The 25,288-nt window shown below is 46.0% G+C and overlaps 1 protein-coding gene across 20 annotated transcripts in view; it reads right to left on the reverse strand.

The window, feature by feature from the left end:
- Positions 1–10,306, reverse strand: part of LOC126519131 (uncharacterized) — a 78,407-nt gene extending 68,101 nt beyond the window's left edge. For 19 of the 20 annotated variants that reach the window (XM_072284799.1, XM_072284805.1, XM_072284809.1 and 16 more), the window contains exons 1-4: positions 10,091–10,306; positions 5,336–5,430; positions 4,011–4,099; positions 465–559 (exon numbers count right to left, since the gene is read on the reverse strand). The gene's annotated coding sequence lies outside the window, so the exon portion shown is untranslated. The remainder of the gene's footprint in view (positions 1–464; positions 560–4,010; positions 4,100–5,335; positions 5,431–10,090) is intronic. The other variant, XM_072284803.1, reaches the window with a different exon arrangement.
- Between the last annotated feature and the right edge of the window lie 14,982 nt (positions 10,307–25,288).

Raw genomic sequence — 25,288 nt, forward strand, 5'->3', positions numbered from 1 at the left:
GCGTTCAACTTGTCTCACACTCTGCGTTCCCATTTCGACAGCAGCATTTACAGGTGCACTTTAGACAGCACGCACACACCATTGCCGCATGAAAAAATTTAATTTGCCCCTCTATGCAGCACATGATCCAAACATGGCGAGATGCATTTTTATGACATACACGAAACATCATCTAACTTGAAAACGCATGTCTTCGGTGAGAAATTGTGGCTTTCGCCCCGTATCCGCCATTCTTATAATGTACTGTAAAAAGTCGAAATACTGGGCAGGCGTACTTTTGCATACAAAGGCAGTACTTGCGAGTGTGTGTGTGTCAGTGTGTGTTTACCCACAGTCAGTGTTATTGTACAGACAGTAGGGCACAAGCTCTAAAGAAGGACGACTTTGCGTATTTGTTAACTTTATTGTATTTAGGGCACGCAGTAAAACCACTGCAGAAAAAATGGTTGCAGATCAACACTTACCGGAATGTCCTTAGTGTATGTCACCAGCTGAGAACATCACCTCGCTGAACGGTTTCACTTTTCTCGGTACGTTGTCAACTGACGCAGTAAATGTCCTGCAGAAAAGCATTTTCACGAATTTTTTTCTACACAGAGGATAACAAAATGATGAGAACCGTCTTAGTTGACGAATGCATAAGATGAATATGAGAATGCAAGATTTCTGACGCAACTCTCCGCTTTAACCTATTATCCCACTTTATCCTAAATTTGTATGGTGGACATTTTAAAAATTCGGCTGGTGTACTTTTGCACACACAAACACCCAACATACGCAAGCGTGCAGACAAGAAGCACAAACAGTAACAAGGAGGCAACCATTGCAGACTACTGGTGTAAAAGGCACAAAGCGTTCAAAATGTTGCTCAGTGACTGTCAATGCAGGAAGGTTATGGAGCAAGCCGTGTCATAGAATTTAATGGCACTGGTTTTGACATCGCAGCACTGGTTTTCACGCTGTCCTCAACACGCGAAGAAAGCAACTAGAGCAAAGTGATCTCAACAACACACTACAAGCCACTGCACCCTGAAGACATTCCATTGATATTGAGTGGAATGGTCCGCTGCTGAATGGGGCTTTCATTGAACATGTAAAGTATATGACTTTGATAACAACATACACTACAAGCGAATAAATCCTTAAGATTTTCCAACGAGGTTGAGTGGATCGGTCTGCTACTGATGGGGCTTTTCTTGAACGTGTAAAGTATACTAATTCTTGGTCCAGTAAAACTGATGTAATGAGAGTTGCATTTATTTTGGTTAGTGATTTGCAATGCAGGGATGTCTATTAGAGTAAAAGAACTTCTGAATACTCATTAGCCAGCTAAGCTCATTCGAATGCATTTTCGAACAAATGAGTAGTCTCGCCGAAGAATGGCCGCGAACAAATAAATGAAAAATATTGTGTCAAAAATTACGTTTAGGATTTTAAGTGTTCTTAGCAAAATCTCAAAATTCGCGTTATCAGCAACATGCTGAAAAACGTCGTTGGCCATGTTCGTTACCATAATCGTGTAGTAGATGCGAGTAATAAAACACCTAATATTAGGGGCGAATACCATCACACTAAAACGTTTTTATTAAGTATTTTTTTATTTAGTTCATGTATGTTCGTGCACATACATGAACTTTGTGCGCCTCCGGAGGATCGCGATTGCCATGGTCTGCAACTGACAGTCTAACGTGCAGGATCCCTGTTATCTAATGACATTTCATGTATCGGATGTCATTACATACAAATCGCTGTATATCTTCCTGTGTGAAAGGTGTATTAACCACCATAGTCCTTTACTTCTCCATTTCTGCCAACAAAACTAAGGTTATCAATATACAGTATCGTTGAAATAAGAATTAGTGACTAAATTATAATGTACACCACAGAAAGGTAGTGCGCTTTTCCTGTAGCATAGAGGATCAGCTAGAGCAGAGAGACAGGCTGGCACAGGATTATTTGCTCTCTCGCCTGCAGCCAGAGTAAAAGAGAAAAGACCATTAAATAAATGCTAAATCGCTCTATTCAATCATCCAAACTTCTGTCTCGCAAGCCCGTTGTTAAGAGCCCAAGCAGAGCTCATGCGCAAATGCATTCTTACAATTTATATTACGCCAATGAACTGGCAGTATACACCCATGTGCGAGCTGGTAATACGAAGTTGACTCGTGCAGCCCTTTTACAGAACAGTTTTTTCTTGCCGCTCAGTCAACGTTTCGCGTCATACACAACAATTCATAACCAGAACATAAAAACTTCATATATAGCCAGGCAGTTGCTCCCCACTTCGGTTCGTTTGCAATGTACCTCGCTAACATTTTCTATGCATACAACTTACTGATCTTTTACCGTTTTATTAAGTCATGTTTATAGGCAAGGTGTTTTACAGTAAATGGTTTGATGCAGCTGATCAAAACTCCTGCAACCTGACGGCTATCTGGCAAAGCACCAAACCGGCAGCACTGCCGAGCTGGCGGCTATGCCTGCACTCTACCCACGTCTTCCACACTTTTTTCAGCATGCTCTCCTAATTGAAAGTTTACATGGAGATATAATAGCAGAGCACATTATTCGCAATACATGGAGGGATGAGGCTTCCAAACCTGCTGTGTCGTCTAACCACAGCCCCTAATAACTTCTGCACATAGCTGAGCACTGGTTCAAATACACTAATTCAGCGCTTGCAGCGCACTCCTGGCACGACAGAAAACGTCCTCTGACTTATTAATCGGTGACTTTGACACACATAAACGAATCAGCACAGACTTCTTGAAATAACAGGCAGCTGAACACGCATTTGTGGTTGTTTGTTGGGGCACTGCAGGTTTCAGCGAATGTTTGGCTATAACTTCAAATTTGTTATCGTGATGTTTTCCTGTACATACTGCTTTCTGTTACTTCCGAAACTAAGATTAGAGAAAGTTGTTAATCTTCAATTGAGCGTATCGTATAAGCTACCACCTTTGTGCGGCGGATGTGAGCAAGTGGCTTCACGACTTCCTCCCTCTCAAGGTCCTCGCCAAACGACACGAAGCAGGCCCAAGCTGGAAAGGGAGTAATCAAGACTGAATAGAAACTGACCGACAAAATAAGCATGAACGCCTGAAATAAACTGCACTTTGATGTGCAGTTGTAGTGCATTGAAACACAGTGGATTCATTGTATACAATCAATTTTAGGTATCGTTTTGCCAGTTGGCATCTTATGCTTCTTAGATATGCTTAGGTTCTCGTTTTTTCTGGTTATTCATGCATCATGTCCCTGTATCCGCGCACGAAAGTCTCACTGATCAAATGCAACCTCATTGAAGTGACACTACTTGCTCAATGGTCTCAGATTATTTTAAAAAAGATCAATTACCCCGGCTTGTTTAAGACAAATATGAAGATATGAGTATCAGATTACGAATCAGCTGAGTCAGTACGTGCTCCAAGACAAGTCCCGAAAAGCACATTTAGAGGGGTAGACAAATCATTTGAGAAGGTAGAGCACCATTAAGGCCATGATGGCAGCAACAAAAATGCATTGTCGCCACGTATCCCCCACACCAAACATTCACTGTAAATGAAACATAAATACCCGTCTTACCGACATAAGTTTCGTGTGAAAGTGTGCCGCAGACGAATCGCAAATATAGTGCTGGTATCATATGCACAAGAAGGCAGTAGATAAATGACCTTTCGCACCATACTTATTCTACCTACTGCACACAAGCATTTTACAGGCATTCACTTGTCCTTTTGATACACACGTACGGGTGAAACAGACTCAATATTCCGCAACTGTCATATGATTGAGCCCCTTTCGCTACACAGCGCTTTGTCGTGGTGGCCTAAACAACCTCAAGTAGCACCAAATTGCCTCCATGTGAACTGCACTATTGCCTGATCGATGTTCCCACATTTAGTGGCCCTGACTGCACTCTTCGGCATGGGCATCTACTCTGGCTAGAAAATGTCTGCAGTAAAGGGCCTCACAGATTAACGCTAGTCACAAATATTAAGGAAACAAACCTGTTCAAAAGCGTCCACTGCTCGCTGCTATCTGCAGCGGCGTCACAGCGTAGCCGTTCCTGCACGTTGTAAAGCGGTCCAAGCGGATTCTGCAGAGATAAATTCAACCGACACTTTATGATAGCGCAGCCACCGGAGAGACATAGCAATCTTACTGTCCCCTGCTAACATGTTGGGCAGCTAGCGTCGTTCAGTAGCGGTTCAAAAAAATAGAATACTCCTCACGTATGAAGCATGTGAAAAATTTGACGAATAATTGTCAGAAAAGCAAGCGTGTGCCCCTGAGTGTTTATTCCGACCGTTCTTCGCAAGAACCGTCTGCACGACGCGTTCTATGAGGCAGAACACACCCGAGTTTTCTGAAATCCCAAAACATTAACTGTAAAATGAAAATTGCTTGGCTTCCTCGGCGGGAATTTCCTATCCATCATGTTGCACGTTGCAAAGTGACCCATACAGACCCGGCGCAGACATCAAATCACTAGTCAGCAACAAGCATTCTACGCTTGTGTTCTCAGGGACGCAACTTCTTCAGGCAGCTCTGTCACGGTAAAACATTTGTTTGCATCTTGCGTCTACATTCTTAGAAATGTATTCTAATTCTTAGAAACTGTATCGGTACGCAATCTCCTTTGCAGTGCACATGTTATAATTAAGACCATGGGTCCTGCACCCCGCAGTTGCCAGTCCCAACCAGTGCCTGTTGCCGATTGCAATGGGAGTACAAATCAATTTCAGTATAGGTTAACCAGTAGATCCCACGAAAATTGAGTTTTGGTGCGAAGCATTGCTCGATTTTCCTACAGCCTCGGTCTATTATGGCTAAAAAAGTACAAAAATTTATCTATCCAAAGAAGTCATTTATTTCGCACTCGACTTGTCTCACGCTCTCCGGTCACATATTGACAGTAGCATTCAAAGGGGCACTTTAGACAGCCAGCACGCTCTGTTGCCGCATGAAAAAAATTCTTTGCCTTTCTATGCAGCAGATAATCCAAACATGGCGAGATTCATTTTTACGAAATAGACAAAACATCATATAACTTGATAACTCATCTTTGGTGAGGAATTTTGGCTTTCGCCACGTATCCGTCATTCGTCTGAAGTATTGCAAGAAGTCGAAATGCTGGGCAGGTGTAATTTTGCATACGCAGGCATTACATGCGATTGTATGTGTCAGTGTATGTTTACCCACAGCTAGTGTTAATGTACAGACAGTGTGGCACAAACTTAAAAAGGATGACGTTGCATATTTGCTAACTTTATTGTACTTAAGGCTCGCAGTAAAACCACTGCATAAAAAAGGCTTGCAGATGAACACTTACCGGAATGTCCCTAGTGTATGTCCCCAGCTGAGAACACCACTTCGCTGAAGGGCATCACTTGTCTCAGTACGTTGTCAGCTTACGCAGCAAATGTCCTGCAGAAAAGCATTTTCACAATTTTTTTTCTGCACAGAGGATACAAAATATGATGAGAACCGTCTTAGTTGACAAATACATAGAATTATTATGAAATACAAGATTTCTGACGCAAATCTCTGCTTTAACGTAGTATCCCACTTTACCCTAAATTTGTTTGGTAGACAATTTAAAAATTCGGCTGCTGCACATCTACACACACAAGCACCCAGCTTACGCAAGATTGGGTGTTTACGAAACGATTACGAAGCGATGGAAGCGGCAAAAGATCAATAGGAAATTGTGCTACACAAACTCCCAAATCACCAGAGCAGCGCAGGAATACGCAGACCAGCTAACGAACGCTAACTGGCAAACGTTTTGTGGTAAGCTAAGTGGTACGCTGGGCACCGTGAGAACCTGGGCAATCCTTCGGTCGCTAATATATCCGAGAAACATGAAATGCTAAAAATCGGCAGCTTCAAATATTCATCCACCAGTACGGAGGAGACGGAGACCAGCTCCTGAAGGACCTTGAACAAAGGTATCTCTCCCGTGGCTCTCCAAGCTATCCGCACTATCCGTATAGAGAAGAAAGTGAGTGACCCGCTAGGCCCTGACATAACTGTCCACGAAATCAAAGCCGCACTCGCAGAAATTCATAGGAACACGACACCTGTTGAGGAAGGAATACAGTATACTCTACTGCGAAACCTGCCGGATGAGGACCTGCAAACGCTCTGTGCTATGTACAATCAGCACTGGCACGCCGGCACTCTCCCTCAGGAATGGCGACGTGCAGAGATCACTTTCATGCTGAAGCGCGGAAAACCCCTGTCGATCCAAAATTTATGGCCAATTTCCCTCACATCGTGCATTGGAAAGCTGCTTTACTATGTAATCTTTCAACGGCTTCAACCTTTCTTGGAGATGCAAAATTTCTGCCACACAGTTTGGATTTCGCCCCCATTTGTCCCCTCACGATGTTGTTCTCGTTGACCCCCCCATGAGAGCGCCGACGAAAGCTCTTTTGACGCGCTTGATGTCAAGGGAGCTTTCAATTATGCTTCCCGTGGTCTCATCCTTGAGAACCTCGCCCACTCCCACTGTGGCTCCCGTATGTACAATTACGTGCGAGCCTTCTCAAGAACCGTGTAGCTACCGTGGGAATGGGCCCATGCATGTCGGTCATCAGACATTAATGTTACCGGAGCGGGGACACCTCAGGGGTCGGTGCTCTCGCTGACGCAATTTAACACAGCTAAGGCGAGACTACCTCACTTACTGGAGAAGGTCGAGGGGCGATACTACGCGATATATGCTGACGATTTTGACTCTCTGGATGAGCACCGGCTCGGATGGAGACATTCAGGACCGCCTACAGACGGCGGTGAATATAGTGCAGGCGTATCTCGCGACGGGAGACCTCGAATGTGCGCCACATAAATCAGGACTATTACTAATCCGACCCCGAAGCATCTATGAAACGCGAATTTCAGTGATTGAAGTGAAAACACAAGGCATACCAATTTCCACTGCACAAAAGGTACGAATCCTTGATTATCACCTACAATCCAATGCCAAAGCTCACTTCACGCTAGATCTCCTTGAACGACAGTGCGAGCCGGTATGAGGGGGTGTGTTAGTAACCACCGCTCAGGACCCAAGGAAGCCGTATGCTGAGGTGGGTCAAGGCAGGAAATATAAGCCGGCTAACCTATCACCTCCCATACCACAACCTGACGCCCTCCCAGACCAACCGTATAGATACAATTAGAACAGTCGCTAAACAAGCACCCGGAATTCCTGTATATGCTTCCAAGGAACGACTACTTGCCCTCGGGGTACACAATAGCATCGAGGAACACATCGAAGCACACAGAGGGGCGCAACTCGAGCTATTGAGACTGACCCCCACATACAGGCATTTGCTCTCACGGCTGGGCTACCCACAGCATTCACCCTCCACGTGAGAGCATGTCCCAGTCCCCTCAAGCATCGAAACCTTACTCACCATAGCGCCCATACCATGCAATATGCATCGAGAGCATCGTAATGGTCGCCGTGATGCACGAGTTAATACACCTTCGGAAACTACTCAACGCCCAGCCGGGGGGCACCGTCTGTTATACTGACGCTGCCCACTATGCTCTTGCGATCAGAAACAAAGAAGGACAAGTGTCGGTGGTGGTGGACGATCAGGGTAATATTGTCACCTCGTGTAGCGTCCAAACCGACGCTACGTTCACAGGGGAGACGTTGGCCATAGCACTCGCCATCAACCACATCGTCACTCACATGAAAAGATTACCAAAACATGACCACATCATTACAGACTCCAAAGACGCATGTAGAACTAACTCAGGGTTCATGTACCTCAGGAAGACAATCGCGCTCTCACCAGCACACGTAAACTCGCCGCCATTCCAGATCCCTCAATACCACGCACCTAGCTGATTTGGACACCTGCTCATGCCTCACTGTCAGACAATGACCGCGCTCATGCAGCTGCCCTAGTGCTAACCTGCCGGGCACCTGGCAGTGAGGCGAGCAACCCATATCAAACCTCCCAGAATTCGCCCAACACATACCGTGACACTCTAGACTTTTACAGACTAGGACGCTTGCAATATCACCCTCCACCCAAATCCTTCTCCCGGAATGAAGCCGTATCTCAGACGGCTTCAAACCAACTCAAATCCGAACCTCCTCCTTCTCAACAAGTTCTCCGCAACCTTATATTCCACAACGTGCCCAGGCTGCAGTGCACCACCGACGACGTTCCACGTCACTATTGAGCGTCAAAACTACCTAAGGATATCCCTGTTCTACAATCCCCGCAACCAACATAAGCGCAGTGGGAGGCGATCCTCCGTCGCTCCGAGCAGGTCTGGCTGGCCCTGATACGACGAGCACGAGCGGTAGCGACAGCCATTGGGGCCCTGGACTGAGGGCTCTCTCTCTCTCTCCTGTGTCCGAACTGAAGTACTGAAGTTCGCGTCGTCCCCCCGATAGGTATCCGCTGCGTCACCGGTCCGATGGATGCGCGCCATTGCTATTTTATCTGGTCGATTGCGTCTTGCAAGCAAGCCGAGCAGTCTCCCAACCTGAAAGGGTACCTTACGCCGTAGTTACGACTAATCCGAACGCGATCTAGTCCGACGCTGCTATCAGGAAACGTAGCGGATATAACGTAACGCTGACTTGCGTAAAAAATGAATGAGTGTCCAGAGCCCGCGAAGAAGTTGAAAGCTAAATAAAGCCCGTTTTACATGGTGTGAATTTGACGTGCGTTTTCGCAGTTACGAATTTGCAGTTGCGGCAAACGGGCCGTCAAGCCTTCGCGCGTGCGACTTTTCCATGGTCGGAGCGCTGAACTTGTCTGCGAAAACTCGCATGCGGCAAAGACGGAAACCCAATCACAACATGGATTGTGAAAACGTCACTATGATCTTGCTACTTAATTTTTGCTTTCATGAAGCATCACACTCAAACACAAAGAACTTTATTGGAAACCGTTTTTAAGTTGCTTTACTTTGTTCTTATACCGAAGCGAACTGATGCCAGAAATAATTCAGTCCTCCACTAAGCGCCCGCAAAATGCGAAAACCGTAGGTATACCGCGTTCGGTGCACGTGAGACGGGATTGCGAAGTACGCATTTACGGAAATCGCAGCTGCGAGAAACTCAAGTGTAAAATCGCACCATGTGGGCCGGGCTTGACTCGAACTAGCTCTATATTGATGGGCCGACATAAAACGAAGCCGATAAAATGGCTACCACTGACATGCATGAATAAGGAATGGGAATATCTAGCGAAGTGCGAGAACAATTGAGGACTAGTTTAAAGGCATTCTAGACGCACATGCATCAAGAATTATATTTGGCAGAGTCCGCGACCCCTATAAGGCTTATGGTATTTAGGCAGACGATGGCTATGCCAAAACGTGGTTGGTCGAACAGTTTACGCAGACACGCATAAAATGATTGACAGAGTTCCCGAACAGCTTAAAACAATTTAGAAATGAAAGGAACATTCCTTAATATATGATCGCGCCACTAATACTTCGTCATGATTTTAGGAAGATAAACACCCAGGAAATTAAGTATTCGGCGAAAGACTTAGGGCTAACGCGAGCGCGGTCTTGACTGACGCGGCTATGACAAAGCGTCGTCGCTTTATATGGCACTTAACACATACATGCCTAAAATATTTCGCAGAATCCGCGAACAAGTTAAAAAAACAAATTAAGCATAAGCCATTCTGTTTACGCTTTGGCCACTATGGCATGATTTCGACTAGGCCTAGTCCTAAGCCTACACCTAGGCCTAGTTCTACTGTTCTGCCTAGGCCTACGCTAGCGGTACGAAATCACGGTCTCGAGCTGTACTGCTGAACAATTAAGCGGGCGCTGTACTTCCGCTTCCGCATTTTACTTGGAAACGATCGCAACGCAATATTTCGTGGCCGCACAAGAACGCGAGAGCACTAGCGTTCGAAAGGTCCGAGGTTTCATCTAGGAAAGGCTTAACGCTTCGTGCTCGGACCAAGCGACGAAACGAAGGGCGCCCTTCTATGTAGCGTTTCTTTAACGTAAACAGGTGGCGTCAGCGACGCTGGGGAGGTGTAATGTATAAGTGCCCATCAATATAGAGGACATGGAACGCAAGGCGACTCACCCATTGCCCCGGACTCCAGCCGTCGACGCGGCGAGACGCGTTGGTTCGGAAGTTCGTCAACAACCAGGTAGCCCAAGGAGACGCCGCCCGCCCCAGCCGGTAGCAGTGCCGAGGCGCAGACTAGCGTCCCTGCCGACGCCTCGACCACGGTCGTGGGGTGCCCGACGAGTCTCGCAAGGACGCTCCTCCCTCGATGCCTGGCCAGCTGGAACTGGGGCGGTCTCACATTCGTATCGTTTCAAGTAGATTCTTGCGCGCGCTGTCTCGAGGGAGCTGCTGCCGTGGGAGACGCCGATTGGCCGTTCTTTTGCTTTGTTTTGTTTTTATTGCTCCGCTTTGTCCTGATTGGCTCGCGAAGCACGAGCGAAAGAGTTCCTATGTCGTCGTCGTCGCCATCTTTCCCTGTAGCACGTCGGGTGAACGGCGTTCCAAGCGCGTTCCTGACGCATTTTCTATGCCGATCCCAGACAGGCAGTCTCCGCTGGTGGAACCGATGATGATGATGATGACGATGATGATGATGATCTCATATTATGGCTCATAACCATATTGGGAGATCGGCGAAGAATTGTGTGCTGAAACATTTGCTTGATCGTTTGAAGTGTTACATGTACGATTAAAAAGAAAAAGACATACAAAAACAACCAAATAACGAAAGGACATTCAAAAAGTTATTCGTTTATTTGATTGTATGTAACCACAAACGGCCTCAAGTACGTCCATGTGGCTGACACCTGTAACTGACGCTCCGAAAAATAGTATTATTTCTAATGACAAGATTAACCCTAATTTATGCAGCGGAATTTCTAGAAGTGTTTTTCTTAACGATTTGTATCGGCGACATAACAAAGAAATAGTGATTTCGGGGCTCAGACGCTGGCTGTGCTTCGCTGTAAGAAAGTTTCCCTGAGTGTGCGGCTCCCCCTATCGCGTTAAAGCTTTACATAAATTAGAGCATGTATCTGCAAAAACAGGCTTGCGAAGTTCTAAAAACTGTTGGGAGAAGCACGAGGGAGCAGTTATCAGAGAGATTCCGATGCCTAGAAAGCACACCCAGTAGTATCCGCGAATGTTTCCTTTTGTTGTCATCAGGTTGCGAACGCGTGGGTGTGTCGAGAAAGCCGCGAGTGAGAAAGATCGTAAAGGCGATAGTGTAGGCTCCTTGCTTAGTGTCTACATGATAATATTTGTTTCACCCAGCTTTTGACGGGAGCACATACCTGGCGCCTGGTATGATTAATTTACCATGCACACAAAAAGTTCACAAATTCCTTGATGAAGCATTAAATTCTGATTCTGAACAAAACGGAGAAACACAAATATACAAGAGAGAGAGAGAAGAAACTTTATTAATGAATGGTCCGGCAGTTTCGTTGTGGTGGCCTCAGGTGGCGGCTCGAAGTCCTTGGACTCGGGCGGCATCTTTGGCTTGCCGGACGGCCCAGAGCTGGTCTGCCAACTCTGAACTTTTGAGAGCCGCCTCCCAGCGGCGCCGACGCCGATGGAGAAGGTGCCCGGCGGCCCCCGCAGCCGGGGCGGCGTCGGGAAGGAGCGAGCTTGAGGCTTCCCGTACTGTGGTAACGGCCGCGACTACGGACGCGTCGCGAACGGATGTGGTCCGATTACCGTGGTTGCTGGCACATTCCCAGAGCATGTGTCGCAGCATTGCTCGCTGTCCGCAAGCTTTACAGGCATCTGTTTGATATAAACCCGGGTAGCAGTGATGTACAAATATACAAGAAGCACCGTTTTATTGCTGTACTCGCGTATAAAATTTCCTGGTTTGCCGGAAAGGAGTACAAAGATGACACGCCACATAACCGCCAAAAATATTGCACTTGCGCTACATTACATGACCAACGACTAGTGCGCTGCTGGACAATGCAGCTACTGAGCTGAGCCACCACCTTTGTTAACCCTGTTGGTTGAGGCCTTTGACAAAAAAAAAAAAAAAAACACATAAATCTCGGCTGATAATTGCTGCTGCCAAGATGTCTTTCTGATGCTCAGGACAACCAAGTATTGGAAAGTCTGAAACTTCAGACCTCCTTACAATTCAAAAAAGTTCTTTCGCAAATTGTTTTTGTTGAAAACCGCATCCTCTAATGCAGTTACCATTTTCACAATGCTTCACTTGCATAAACAATACCACTGTTCTCAATCGTTGCTGTGAAGTTCCAAACATGATTCACACTCGCTTATTTACGCCTGAGCACTTGGGAAAAGCATTCTTTTTTCGATAATTTTTCGTGCCGTGTTATCAGCAGTACAGTAATTTAAATTGTCCCTGCTTGCACTTTACGAGTACCTTACGTAATCAATCAATTCGAGTGAGTGATTAATTGTACATAAAAACCGCCTCAACAATTTCCCTTGCATCATCTACTCTACCACGATCAAGTACATCTTCGAGAACATCCTTATTACAACTGACAGTTGCGTTATATAAATTATTCGGTTTAAGAAGGGCTGCGGCAATATTCTGCAGATAGTGTCCACTAAAATTTACAGGAACCTTGCTAAGTTCTAAAAGAAGCTACAATATTCACAGTCAGCAGAAACTATGCACGCGAAGCAAGTGATGGCGCAGCCTAGACGCGGCCGCCAACCCTGCGAGGGGCACATGTTTAAGACATGGTGTCTTAAGACAAGACAAGACGTCTACCCAGCGGTCGATTTAGGCACCACTGGCCTCCTTGAAGCCCTTGGGTTCAGCGGGAGCAGTGGTAAAGCAAACAGGTCCGCAATAGACATTAGTAAGAGGCGATTAGAGGATTGGTGGAAGAAAAGTAGGGAAACGACAAAAGACGGAGACGTACAAAAGCACAATTCGTAATAGGGGATCAGAAAGTTTGGACGCGGTAGTTCATAGTGTTGTTTTTTTTTTTTTTTTCTTTTTTCATTGGTTAACCTAGGTAGGATATTAGGCAGCATAGTAGCAAGAGCTTGGTGGCGCAACCCACCGCCCCGTTCCAAAGGGGACGCTCATAACATCCATCCATCCCTGTAAGAAGTACACATATTCGTACACCGTGGTTTAAGACGACGGGCGTCCCTTCGCTGTTTTCAGGCCGTCGTGGCAAGTGCGCCCCCCTCTCCGTTCGATGAAAGCCGGCGCATGGCCCACTAGTCAAGCGGAATGGGCAGTAGACGTCAAGCTTACCCTGCCTGAAATTTCACTTAGGCGCTGACTAAAGCCCATGACTAAAGACCAAGCACACATTTTGGCAGTGCAAAGCGAGAAAAGTCGTGTTCTCCCAGTCGTCGAAGCTCCTGCTTATCTGCTCGATGTAACCTTTTGCCGCAAGATAATGAAAGACGGCGAATTACCGCCGTTGGGCATGCGACAAATTTATTTATGTTCGGGGTAATATATTTCCAAGCAGTGGGAAAATACGACGAGGAAAGCGGTTAGCTGCAGTAGTGCACTATAGGTCCTATTACAGTGTTTCACTGAGGGACCTCTCCCTCTACACTGTGCTCCAGGTGCGTATCCTGTAAGCCTGTAACCAATTACCTGAAAGTCAATTTCACGCTGCACTTGCACCCTTTCATTTCTGAAAAATAGTGCTTGGTACTAAGCATTTAGTAAAAAAAAAGTATGCTTTCAGTCTTGGCTGAATTCGGTTTCTTAATTACAAGTCCTTGAAGTCATTAATGTAAGCTCGATAAGGGAAATGTGATAACTTTATACTTTTAGATTGTTGTTTATTGCACAAACTTCTATGCCTGACGTTTGCTATGAAATTTGAGCAGCAAAAAGTGTTAATTTTGTATCGATTCCCCCCCATTTTTATAATTGTACAATCCTCACAAAAACGCGAGGTCTGTGGAATTCACATGCGTATTAGGCATGTTTCGCGACACTGATGTAATGAGTTCGGGTTAAGTTGGCACGGAGTATTTTGAGAATGAAACATTTACAAAACACATCTGATGCACATAGCACTACAGGTTTAAAGTGCAGTCTCTCGAATTTCCCGATGTATCTGTGAAGGTTTACCAACTTGAAAACTTAAATTCGGCGCAGAGAGGGTGCTCGAAATTGGCAAGATCTTCACCAGCGGACAACCACGTGTAACGCGTGACCACGTACTCGTTGCGCGTGAAATTTTAACATTGCTACAATTGCCACACCTTTCTTTCTTTACTTTGTTCTTTCTTTACTTTGTTCTTTCTTTACTTTGTTCTTTATTAATTCTAAACCGTGTTCTACGAACCCCGTTGGCGTCGTCGTCGCTGAGCTTTCTGAGGCTACATTTTGCAATTATCAGTTTGATTTCGGTTTCTTTCCGGTCCTCGCTATTGCCTGCCTTGGCGCCACTATCACTTCTATCAGCCACTCATGAGAAAAATGACATTAGAAGTGTCGAAAATTAACTAGGTCATTACAAAATACGCAGACAGGCGTATCTTCGAATACATTGATAAATGGTTTCCGTCAGCCCTGCTCAGAGCCAGGCGCCGTCAGAGTCAATGGGCTTCTGTCTCCCCCATCTTTTTTTTTTCTTTTCGCGTTTTTCAGTCCCTTTTTCGAATTCTCCTTTTCTCCACTCTCTCTCTCTCTTTTTTTCTCTTTCTCTTTCCCTTTGTTATCCTTTGAGCGTTGGTTGTCCACGTCTTCTGACAAACAGAAAGCAGCTTTTCCCGCTTAGAAAAAAAAGGAAAGAAATACCCCGCAAAATAGCGAGAGAGAGAGAGAGCTCGCACGGCGTCCCCCACAACCAGTCGAGCAGGTCAAGGGGCAAACAACACTATTGTGGACCGCGTCATCCTTCTTTGGGGGGGGGGGGGGGGGGGGGGGGGGCGTGCCTCTTTCAACGGATGCCCGCATTTCCCGATGAACACGCCTTCACTCCCTCCACCCCCACCCCCCAAACACCCCCAAAACCACTTCTTACCCCCCCCCCCCCCGTCGCCCCCGCCTCCCCATCTTTACGCCTCGTCATCTCAGACAGACTTTCGGAGCCAACGCGGTTTTCTGCACCTGCAACGCATCGGTGCAGATGCGCGCCGACAGTGAGCGATAGGCGTGGGAGCAGGTCGAGGCCTCTCCAACCGAAAACGGTTTTCGCCGGCTTCTCGGGCAAACAGCGATGTCCTCATCGACTACAGCGGTAAGTTACCAATTTGCGGTGGTTTCGTGGGACACTGCACTAGAACATCTCGCTTGTCAACTTTATTAAAGGGGCACGGTTTCAGGTTGGCTGCACGTTCTAAAACCGCGTGCATCAAATGCACGCTATCAATATAGGCAGTATTCAATATTCCCTTTCAGAAACGCAGTACTTCTTTCCTAAAACATGATCTCGGCATATGCAGTATACTCCCTTCTTAATGGAAGGGCTATTGCATCGCCTGTAGGGAAGGTATACAACAGTTTACAAAGCGTGCATTTGTAATCCGCTATGCGCCTTTTCTACATAGAGACGGCATATGATTCGCGCTTTATGCTTAAGCTGACCGAAAAACTTAAGTGCATGTGTGTATGGAAGGTAAAAATGAATTGAAAATTTAGGGCTTTCGGTGCATAAATGCGTGTGGGTAAGGATGGAAGCAGGGCTGATATGTGAGCTCGATAACTAATCCCCGCCGTTTTGTAGCATTGATATTTGTGGCAGAAACATCTCGCGACTTTTGGTCGAACATAAATGAGAAAGCCTTTCTTTACGTGGTCTCGTAATCGAATACATTTCCTGTTTACGCGTTGACGTTTCCGGTACGCGTAAACTGTTTCAGTTTGCTCTGTTTGGTTGACATGACACACTTTCAACCACTACAGGTGGCATTTGCTAGTGGATGGTGTGCAATGTGCATATTTTTTCCTGTATCATCCCGTTTCTTTAATGTTGTTATTGATTGCAGAGGAGCAAATCAACGGTAACGTTATACAATGTTTGGGATCGACAGCAGCGAAATGCTCGATGTTAGCTCACGATGCGTCGACATGCTCGATGTACCTTTAGAATTCGCGCAAAAAAAACTTACACCTCGAAAACTAAAATTTTTCTTGAACGTTTATTACTTTCTCGTGCCTCTTGAGAAGTTGACTTAGAATGTGGCTACAATGTATGCCTGCCTACCTCAGCATTTTTTTTCTCAGAGAACATGAACACAAAAATAAATCACATTGATTACAAAGAAATTTGAAATGCCACTGAATGGTACAAATCTACGTGGGAGTCCGATGGAACATGAAGCGGCACTGGTCGCGCACAAGAATGTGCGTGATAAATTGATAAGACGTGTGAACTGACGATACACTCTGCAGATGAAATTTGCACTCTTCATGTAGAACAGGAAGACGTCAAGAATATGCAAGCATTTGGAGAAAACGCGCTTCAGAGTACGACTGTACCCTTTTGGCAGCGACTGTACCCTTATGGCAGCGAAAACCCTCATACAGTGCGAACGGCATGGACAATGTCTTACCTAGTAAAACGCAAAACCAGTACGACTCAGTCATAAAAGTATAGCAAAAAAAAAAAACACGTCTTGCCTTTCTTCGGGCAGAGCTTTCAGGCGATCTTGATATGGACTCGAAAAGGTCTGTCGGTGAAAACGGACCTTTTCTTTGCGTCCGTGAAGGACAGTTTCCCGAAGTTCCCCAAGTCCCAGAAGCACTGTCTGACGGGAGGCCTCGGGTATCAAGTGGAAACCACGCAGTACACACGTGAAACGGGATTTTAAAAATCTTGCAGAACTTCCGAACCAGCCGCCGTTTTGTTCATTTACGTTGGACGCATGGTTTGAAAGCGCGTGTGGTCGTAGGTAGGGTGTACTCTACATACCAGAGTACGAGACTCTACTAAAGTTGAAGGCATGGAGGAAGAGAAAAATTGGGAGAGAGTATCGCGCTACACGATTGAAGCCGAGCGTATTGCCCCAAAACGCGTTCGTCACGTCGGAGTGCGCGGTAGGTTTTATTGGCGCCGCTCTGCAGACTGAGTTAGAGCTAGGTTAGAGTGGATAGCCGATCAAGTAGATACGCATAGATTAAAAACTATCGAGAACCAAACATTCCGGGCCAATACTCCTAATCTCAGAGGTCACGTGTTGAGCCGATACTGCGAGGGGACAAAGCGAAGAAAATGGCTTCACGAAGAGTTCAAGTGACAAGGCCGGCTACACGACGTAACGTTCTCTATTGGTTCATAACTTCCTTCAGTGGTTTAGGGGAAGTTGGTGAATGGACCTTGACTGACTGGACCGAGCCAAACAAAACGCGACTTGCGTTTTGTTTTGTAATAGTTAGTGGCGCCACTTCTTGACAAATGCCGAAACTGACGTCAAACAGCTTCATAATGTTGCGTCCAGATGGCGCTGTACCAAAAAAAAAAAACGTGTGTGAATTTTTTTTTATTTATTCGAGAGCGTTTCTTTTAGGCACTGCTAAGAAATAATGGTGCATGTCAGTAATAATAGAAGATACTTCGGCTGTATTGATGAGTAAGCACCGTACATGAATCAGCGTATACGTTGACAGTTAGATCAACTTACCTAATCCCTGACATCGAAAAATATTATCTTAATTCACTGCTGGCTGCTGCCATGTAACTTTCCTAATTTAGAGCGTTCTGAGGTTTCGCATTGCTTATGTTATTGTTTTGAGGACGACGAGCTTCATTCAAAGCAACAGGAAAAAATTCCTTGACAAGAAAGTGTCACAGGTTCGCTGGTCAATCATGAGCAATGGCGCAAAGTGACATACATCAGCTAAGAGGTTTTAGCAATTTATGTGTATATACATATATATATTTAATCTCGCGTGCGAAATAAAATATTGCTGACTACGGTAGTTGAAAGTTTTTCTTCTTCAGTTTTTCATAGATACAGACCCCGTCAGCACCGACTTTTAAAAAGAAAGTTTCATTTATTTGTCTCTGCCATTGTGAAGTGATGGTTTGATCGAATTAAAATGCGACTTTCACCTCGGGTGGAAAACACAATTCCAGCATAGGCACCCGCCTGTCACGCGTTAAAAACGTGGGGCTGACTGACCATTGTTTTGCAACACAGATACATCGAAGACGACCCACCGTCCGCATACCACGAATGCCATCGATAACAGGACAGCGGCGACAACAAACCCTCTCGCTGAATCATTTCGCTGCGTCGATAAGGCGCGAATTGTCGATACAGGCCAGCGGCAAGTTTCCGGTCGATTCCTCGTTTGACGTGGTTCTTCGCGATAAACGCGGTGTCATCGACGCGGGAGGAAAAAAAACAACGTTTCATTCGTCGTACTTGTCTGCATCGTCGTAAAGAGCAGAGCCCTCGCTGCCCAGTAACGACAAACAAAAAAAAATTATGGGGTTTTACGTGCCAAAACCACTTTCTGATTATGAGGCACGCCGTAGTGGAGGACTCCGGAAATTTCGACCACCTGGGGTTCTTTAACGTGCTAACCACAAACAGCCGGTAGATGGGTGGGCTGTTTTCCCGTGGCAGTGAAAAATATTTTGCTCAAGTCATGTTTGCTCACTCTTCATCAGGGGTCGAATTATTTTCTGGACTGGTTGCGCGAGGAAAACGGTGACATTTTGAAAGATTTGTACTCTCGTATTTTCGCGCGTGCTTGCTTGATATACTAGTGAGTGTGTATGTAAATATATATATATATATATGTGTGTGTGTGTGTATTGTCACATGCGTATATATAAGTTGTTCTGACAAATATATCACCGCAGCGATAATTTGGGGGGGTGTCAGAAAACTAACCCTCTACCAGGTTGTAGTCCTGCTATCGAGAAGAACGCCATGACATTTCAGCGTCAAAGTGCATTACAGCATTCCAAGTTTCCTACACGTTTATTGTGTGACGAAATATGGGTCAGCATTATGAGGATACGCTGCCCATTAAGATGGAAACAGTATATCTTAAACTAATACGTACATCTCTTCGCAATTATCAAAATGTGTCCACCTGTAGCGAAAGCGTTATTAAATAAACCTCCTATCTTTCAGTGGTAGCTAAGTCAGTGGTTTAATTTACATTACGAATGAAGGGCGATTTCATATTTTCTTGTTCTACCTTTATTGTGACCTGTTACAAGAACATTGGGACTAAATGCGTTCGGTTACACCGCAATTCGTTTTTCTACTTTTTTTTTTTTTTTTGCAGTTGTAGATTGCTCGTGCAGTAGCACCAGAATTCCGAATTAGCAGCTGTGGACTTCTTGGTTCGAACTACAGTGAACTAGAAGTATTGGGTAGTGGAAAGAGCGGAGGGCTGGGCGCACAGGCAGCGTGAAGCCAAGAGCGAAGACTCCCGCTAGGGGCGCTGGTGTGCTCTTCCCGAGGAGACCGTGCCGGTTGGAGCTCGCGTTGCCCACGTGCGCTTTACCGCGTCATATTCTTAGTGCTACGAGCCAGCGTGCTTTTCGCATTTTTGCTAGTGAAGCTACTGAGACTGCCGAGCGTGACTGTTGCTCAGTTCGATGCAGCCCTGTTGTTGCTTTTTGGATAATGGAAGAGAAGAAGAAGAAAAAAAGCGATACGCATTGTTATGCGCCCGGATGCAAGAGCGGCCGGGTATCCTGGTTTTCGGAAAGTAAATGGGCGCACGTTCTCTCTTTTTGGAGTGCCTAAAGACAATGGGCGAGGAATCTTCACCACAAAGATAAGCCACTCTCCGAGACTTCAAGTGTGTGTGAGAGGCACTTTGAAGCGCATTTTATTTTGCGCGACTATGCTCATTTCATCAACGGTGAGGAAGTAAACATTCCTCGAGGTAAACCGGCGCTGACCGACGACGCGGTGCCCACGCTCCTGCCCGATTTGCCATCCTACCTCTCAAAGGAAATGCGTCAGAGAAGACCAGAGAGAAAACGCGTTGCTGTGTGCCGATCGAGCTGCACGTACGAAGAAGGTGCGTTTGTCTCATTGCGACGTTCATGATTCATCATCCCTAGATCATGGTGCGGATGGCAACGACAGCCTGGATGTGACAGTGCCTCAGCATGATCTTCAAACGCTCGTAAACAGTGTGACCGTACCGAAGAGGTGGACACGACTTGATGCGGTAGACTTCGATGGAGTCCTGTTTGCCACGACAAGTGTGAGAAAAAATCCATTTGCTCTTTTTCACAAAAGAGTGCTGATGTTTACGACTGACTGCGCAAACACAGTTACCGCCAAGCCGTGCGGTAATTTCCAAGCCAAGCCGTGCGGCCAGAATCTGCTTCTGTGGAAAAGCTTCTTTCGTTTTTGACGTACCTAACCGAATGGGAGCTGCATGCAGGTGGTCGAGGTGGATTCCTGTCCGCATCTACTGCTGTTGGCCTGAGAGTGACAGTTGCAAGTGTTCTGTTGTTGCTGACCTACCTGACAAAGAATTTTTGCTACAAATACTTAATGACCTGAAAGCTGAGTCAGGACCCAGTTGAAAATCTCTTCGGTATAGCACGACAGTCAAGCGGTTGCAATACCCATCCAACATCCCAACAGTTTCTCATTACTGTGTCTTGCCTAAGTTTTTATGGGCTTGCCAGATCTGTTGCTAATGGGAATGCTGAGCCTGGTGTTCTTACAGCCCTACTTGAGCCAGACATGATGGAAGGCCCAAAACCTGGCAAAAGGGACCTAATCCAAAGCCTTCTTGATGATGACATTCCCACTGCAGAGCATCAAAAGCAGAGTCCTGTACCAGACCATGTCTCATGTGCTCAAGCAAAAAGTGACGACCGGCTCATTTTTTACATTTGTGGTTATGTTGCCAGGAAGTTTCTGTTGAAATCAGAGTGTGATGAATGCCACAAATTGCTTCTCACAAAGAAGGAGGATGTTCATCGTCTTGCTGCCGCTCAGTACACCAGGCTGCGAGACAGTGGTGGCCTACTGTACCCAACCGGATGGCTTTTCAGGTTTATTCGAAGATCAGAAAATCTTTTCACAGCCACATTCAGCACACAGGAGCTGCATCACGAGAGTGTTATGGATGTTATTGCTCTTAATTGTTAAGAGAAACCGCCAAGACCGGATAGGGTGCGCCAGCCATGCAGAATCATTGACGGTGAAGGTTGTAGCTTTGTATGTTACCACACGGCTGCACTTTTTTGTGAAGTCCTTAAACCGTTCCAAAGGTAAGAGTCAGGAGACCTCAAGATATCTGAAGTTGAGCCGCTATACATAAGTATGTGAAATGGTATTGTGTACTCCCTACCGTGGAACTCTTCTGTTGCAGTATGTTTCTTGAAAATGCCTCCCCCTACCCACCGATACTGCGACTGAAATAAACCGTCTTCAGGAGGCTCATGCTTCTGAAATGCGCATGTTCATCGCTTGCTTAAATCATCATGATAGAATGCAGCAGTATGCATGCATTCAGCACAAATAGATTTTCTATGTTACGAACGGGACTTGTTACTGCTGCAGCTGGGTAAAAAAAAAGAAGTTAAATTTTAATGCTAGAAGTGCACTCTGCCGCTGCAGGGGGAGGGGGGGCACGAAGTGAGTGTATCGCGATAACAGGCATTGCAGGTACGTGCCGTGCCCTACCATCCCATGCTACAGATCTTGTGGTTGCTTACATAAAACCATATTTACATATTTGGCTTGAGGAAAAATGAACGCAGCATTCTGAAACTCTGTGCCGCCGCACTCGCTTGCTGCTTTCTGCCGCATGCTCCCTCAGCCGGTGCTCGGGATGTGAGCGCGCGCGCCATCTGGTGAGCTTCTACACAACATGCCTCGCGCCCGGGCTGCCGCTTCTTCCACTACCCAATATTTTCTAGTGCACTGTAGTTCGAACCGAACTAATGAATGCATTGCATTCGTTCAACTTCGAACCCAGACAGCCAACAAGGTTCAGGAAATTGGGCAGAGATGCGTGCATGAATGCTCTCGCATTTACACTCTTGTTGTACAGGTGTGCTGCGTTCACTGTCGAGCAGAATTACCTTAACAATGGGCCTACCACAGATTCGAAGGCAGCGCTGGCCAGGAGGCGCTACAGCCACCTACGTCAGTTTGAGTGCGTGACTAAAATGTACTGCCGCGGTTCGGTAGAAAGGCCACGAAAATGACACGACACTTTGACCAATAACAGACGTGCGACTGTATCAACATTTGCTACAGACCGGTGCATCCAGGCATGGCTTTGCCCACGACCGTGCAGGTTGCGAGGACTGCCTGTCTTCTCCGATGTTTTATCGCGCCGGTGCCCCAGCCAGGTCAGGAACTGAACACTTGAGCCTCAAGCTAAACAGTTCGTTTGCTGCTGCAAAAGCGCGGCATCTGCTTCTGAAGACTATCCTCCGCTCGCTAGGCTGTATTACGGCGCTGTTGGCACTAGGAGATTCAGCGGCGCTGGTTGCTTTTAATTTTGACGGAAAGCCTGCAACCAAGCTTACGTCGGTACAACTTCGAAGCCGGACAGCCAGGTTCAGGAAAGTGCGGAGGGGTTCGCAAATAAATGCTATCGCATTAACGAAAAACAAAGACAGAAGTACAGGTATATATGGTGCCGATCCGACGCGCAGGAAAGAGCGTCGACATGACACATCGGCCTGTCAAACACTGCTCATGTATGAGTCGAAAGGTAACACCTATCGCACCGTTTGACAGCTACTCTCTCTGGATTCTTTCTGAGGACGGACTCTCCGCAGTGTGATATTGTTTCGACGCTTCCTTCGGCAGGGTTTCACCAGGAACCATTCGCTTGCTAACATTTTATTAGCCGAAATTAAAATGTTTCGAAATTTACTCCGTGCAAGATGTCCCCATTCTACTACTTCTTTTTCTGGCCTTATTATGAAATTATGATACTATGGACAACAGATACAGGAGCGAAGTGCTCCGTGCTACCTGCGCTTACTAAACCTGCACTGTCATTGTCATAAATTGTTTCTCTGCCGTTCTTGCTTGTACTCCTGCCGCTTTCGCGCCTTCATAATAATAGCGGCAGCACAACACAAATGTGGTCACGAAAGGAAACAAGACTCTTGTCCTTGGTTGTGTTGCATTGCCGTTCGTGAAATATACTATCAGCAACTGGCCTGGTCAACCGTTCTGTTTCCTGCTGCGTCTGTTCATTAAATGTTTTTATTAGAACGTTTATTAGAATGTTTTTATTAGAACGATAATCAACGCAGTTATTTTTGCCTATACGCTCAAGACGCAGGCGGATACATTTCCGAAAAGAGATCTTCATAATAAACCAACAATGAATCAGTATAGAAATTGATTGATTAATTAATTGATTAATTGATTGATTGATTGATTGATTGATTGATTGATTGATTGATTGATTGATTGATTGATTGATTGATTGATTGATTGATTGATTGATTGATTGTCTTTCAAATAGTTTGGGGATTGCAAATACACAAACATGGTGTGCCGATCCCGCGGTGTCGATCAGCCTACGGAGTAATGCACCGATGAACGACTCGAAAACAGCTGCAAATTTGAACAAAATCTGGCGCGCTCGTCTTACCGGGCTCTTCGTTAACGGGCACTCTCCCGCGGACACGCACACTCTCCTGATTGTAGTGCTTCCTGCGCATATTCGACCATACATAAATAATCAAAAGTACTGATGAATATCTAAATCCCGAATTATTTACATTGCCTTGAAATATATAACTCTATGATTCGTATTCTTCATTGCGAATATTCCCACCTCCACCCCCCCCCCCCCCCCTGCCCGAACAAGAACACGTGGAGGGGGGGGGGAGGTGACTGGGAGTATTAACAGCGCGTGGGAAGGACTCCCATGAAAGTTTTTTATTTCAATAAATTATGCAGAATACACAACGTGTGGCTCTGCCAGCTTTCCATACAGCTGCTCGGAAGTGCTATTCTTAGGTTCAAATGGGGCACGTGCAAAACACTCGTGCAGACGAAGGTTTTCTGCATACATTTATTTCCTATATATATAATGACAATTTCTCTCTCTCTCTCTCTCTCGCTCTCTCTTCACGTTTGTGCCAGCTATCCAGAACGCGCCATATATTGCTGAAAACAAAAATGCTTTGGGAGCCGGATAGAGAGCCGACAGACCGCACACGTCAGCATGCGCCGTTCTCGGCTTCAGCCTGACGTCCTCAGGAAACGCTAATACGTGCACACGCATTCCCCCGCAATGCACGTGTACGATGATTGTGCATCACAATACCACCGCGAAGCCCGGCTAAGCGTATGGGAAAACAACGAAGTCAGGCGGTCCACGTTCGACTCACTGTTCACGCCGAGGCAACGGCAAGAAAGAAAAGGATGAATAAATAAAGTGGCCGTCCTGTCGACCGCACGCAGTTTAGTTTGTCCAGGTACTCTTCAAGCGCGATGTCGCGATTTGTCGCGTCTGTTATTATAGCTCGCGTTCCTATGGACAGTGTCGTTTCCGGCTGTTCCACGAAATGCTGTTAGGTCTGCGGCACCGGCACGTTCAGTACGTTTGCGAGGGCGATTACAGCCACTTGTTTTTTGTTGCGTTTCCGTTTCGTTTTCCATTACTTTCTTTTTTTTTTCATCGCGAGGCATGCCGAATGCACACCGAGAGCATAGCGGCGTGCCAGTCCTGCTCGAGCCAATGGCGGAGAGCGAAAATACGGCCCTGAGGTGTTAAACGAGTGCCCGTAACCTTCGCATAACCTAATTGCGGTCCTCCTGACGTGATGTTTAAATTCTCTCCTGGTATATCAGGATTTTTCGGTTCAGATGCGGTTTTTGTCTATGTTTCTTTGCAAAACGCTGCACACGCTTTATCTTTCTTTTTTTTTTCTCTTTTTGCTGATGTTCTCCTTCTATGCGTACTTAACCGCCTATTTCTAAATATTAGAGAGTTTTAGCTTGTCCGGAATTCTGGTAAACGCAGGCGCACTTGGCGTTCTACAGGATTGGCGGGAGGCGTATGCCGTCCGCTATGTTCAGGTCAGGTGCCCCGATAGCCTTTTCTTATATCCTACTATTGAATCGGAGCTAGTCCATTTATTTTCTGAGTTAAGTAATACCACGTCGTGTGACATTGATGGCATACAGATTACACCTGTAAAGCGCGTCTTATGTAATATATCACCCGTTTTAGCATACATTTACAACCTCTGTCGGAAATCTGGGGTATTTCCTGCCAAAATGCAGACAGCTAAAGTACTCGCACTGTTTAAAAAAAAAGTCAATACAACTGTGATATCTAATTGCAGACCCATTTCTATACTTTCACTATTTTCAGATTTCCTCGAAAAACATAACCTGTTC

The sequence above is a fragment of the Dermacentor andersoni genome, chromosome 10, assembly GCF_023375885.2.
Source record: "Dermacentor andersoni chromosome 10, qqDerAnde1_hic_scaffold, whole genome shotgun sequence".
In the NCBI taxonomy this organism is placed as follows: Eukaryota; Metazoa; Arthropoda; class Arachnida; order Ixodida; family Ixodidae; genus Dermacentor; species Dermacentor andersoni.